The sequence below is a fragment of the Tachysurus vachellii genome, chromosome 7 (assembly GCF_030014155.1).
Source record: "Tachysurus vachellii isolate PV-2020 chromosome 7, HZAU_Pvac_v1, whole genome shotgun sequence".
NCBI lineage: Eukaryota > Metazoa > Chordata > Actinopteri > Siluriformes > Bagridae > Tachysurus > Tachysurus vachellii.
The window spans coordinates 537501-540000 of NC_083466.1; the positions used below are offsets into that span (position 1 = coordinate 537501).

The 2500-nt window shown below is 37.4% G+C and overlaps 1 long non-coding RNA gene across 1 annotated transcript in view; it reads left to right on the plus strand.

Moving 5' to 3' along the window:
• Nucleotides 1-2127, plus strand: part of LOC132847824 (uncharacterized) — an 8716-nt gene extending 6589 nt beyond the window's left edge. The window contains exons 4-8 of the long non-coding RNA XR_009648668.1: nucleotides 66-257; nucleotides 884-994; nucleotides 1114-1273; nucleotides 1460-1609; nucleotides 1689-2127. This is a non-coding gene — a long non-coding RNA (uncharacterized LOC132847824). The remainder of the gene's footprint in view (nucleotides 1-65; nucleotides 258-883; nucleotides 995-1113; nucleotides 1274-1459; nucleotides 1610-1688) is intronic.
• The last annotated feature ends 373 nt before the right edge of the window (nucleotides 2128-2500 follow it).

Consider the following 2500-nt stretch of genomic DNA (forward strand, 5'->3'; position numbering starts at 1 on the left):
AATCAGCATCATCCTTCCCAAGTGTCTGCTTTAACCAAACAATCCATTTGTCTTTTCCTCTGTAGTACAACATCACGTCCACCGACTGTGGAGTCACTAAACTGTGCTGCTCGAATATAACTAATTGTGATCCTTCAGAAAACTCCACCTGATTTTTCACTTCCATTCAACTGAACAGCCAAACTGTGTTCTTCGAGCTCAGTGGCTGGACGTCCGGATACGTGGCACTGGGACTCGCTGCCATTAACCAATCAGAGGTACATGTACATTTAATAATGGAGTATTTAGAAACACATCAGCCCAAGTTACGCTTCCGCTTTCTGTTTTTCTTACAATAATTACAGGTCTTGTTGTGAGCACTTCCCCCAAAAAGCCAAAGCTGTGCTTGACAGCAGTAGCAGCTTAAATATTAGTAGGTTTAAGAGGAAGTAGTTATAGGAGTTGGTGGAGTAATAATACAGTATCCTTTGCCTGAACCTTGTACCTTTTCACGGTAGCGTGTTAGCGATCTAAGCAGTGAGGTAATGTTTGCATGATTGTTTATTGGTCACTAATTACTGTGTTATCCAGCTTTATCCATTAGGTTTGTGTGAAAAAAGGACATAAAGTCTAGTTTGCTGGAAGAAAAGGTGGATAAATAAATAAATAAATAAATAAATATATAACGTTTGCGATCATTCAGCAGAGCTTTCAGAACAGAAGCCTTTCCTCTTTCCGCAGACATACAGTACAAGCAGTGTATATTTGGTTGGTTAACTTCAAAAACAAAGGTGAAGGTACCGTCTGTAAATAGCAGCTAGAAAGCAACTAAGAAAAGGTATTTTCTGTTAAAAATCATGTTACTTCCTGTTTACATTTGAGTTATTTCCTGTCTGTGTTTTAGGGAGGCGATGTGGTGTTTGTCTGCGCCAACAACAACACTGTCTTCGCTAACAGCACTTTCTTTTTTGAAACTGCTTCACAAAATGGCACGAACTTGACCTCCTCTAACGTGGTATGACGTTTCTGTAACGTTATTAACATGTCCAACAAAAAGCGTTACCTTTTATACAGAATGTCATCATAAAGAAGAACAACCAAGTAAATTTCTATCCTGTGTTTCTCTCTCCTCAGTCCACCGTCGACTCTGTTCAAGGTGCTCTAAAATAAAACGATGGCCTTATTCAGTGTTCCTTCAACACCACTGCCAATCTCACCATCAACTCTTTGGGCAACTTGACCTTGAGTAACACAACCACTGTTTACTTGACCATCATGACCGAAAGCACAAACGGTAAACTTTTTATTTTATTTATGGACTGTTATTAGGAGAAACCTTTGCACAAGTAACTTCAGTAACTTCACGTCATCAAGCCATTGGCTTGTAAATCATCTTCCTCACACCGCACAAATCTGAGTGTTTGTGATAAACCGCAGGGCTGTGGCTCCTTTGTAATGTTTCCTGACTCTATTTCTACAGGAACACAACTAGGAGAACCAACCCTGGTATTTAACAGCACCGTAACGTTAGACCTGTCTAATCGCACCAGCCAAATGTCCACACAGAGTCCTGCGACTTCAGCAACTACAGCAAACCGCAGCGACTCGCTAGTCAGCCTCAGCACTCGAGGTAAACACACGTTCTGCTAAATGATATTGTGTAGAAATAGAAATATATATAAATATGGTGTCTCTCTCCTCTCTCTCAGTGTTGGCTGTGATTCTCAGTGCCATGAGTCTCGACTTCATCACTTCACACAGTCCATGAAGTATAAATGTGTGTGTGTGTGTGTGTGAGTGTGTGTGTAAAATATGAAACCACCATTAACCGGCTGAACATGAAGTCAAATCTGGGACCATTTTCAGATAACTAAAAACCATAAAAACTTAACACTCCATTTTGTAAATATTTCACACGTTTCTCAGCTTTAACTCAAATTTAAAAACACCTTTGAAGAATGAAAAAATAAATAAAAAACAATAAAAAAAGGAAAATGAAAATAAATGACTGTCTTGTAATCACTTTTTTTTATCTGTAAAACTTTCATTATAAAGCAAATTTCTTGCTTCATTAAAGTTTGTTACTTCCTGCTTTCAGTTGTTTGTGAATTTGATTCTTTAGGTTCTCAAACTCAATTTTATATATAAATGTGGATCAAATTTTAAAACACTGTTGCAGTCTTCCTAATCCTAACTCTAATCCTAATCCTAATCCTAACTCTAATCCTAATCCTAACTATAATCCTAATCCTAATCCTAACTCTAACCCTAATCCTAACTCTAATCCTAATCCTAACTCTAATCAATCATAACTCTAATCCTAATCCTAATCCTAACTCTAATCCTAATCCTAACTATAATCCTAATCCTAATCCTAATCCTAACTCTAATCCTAATCCTAACTCTAATCCTAATCCTAATCCTAACTCTAATCCTAATCCTAACTATAATCCTAATCCTAATCCTAACTCTAATCCTAATCCTAACTCTAATCAATCCTAACTCTAATCCTAATCCTAAT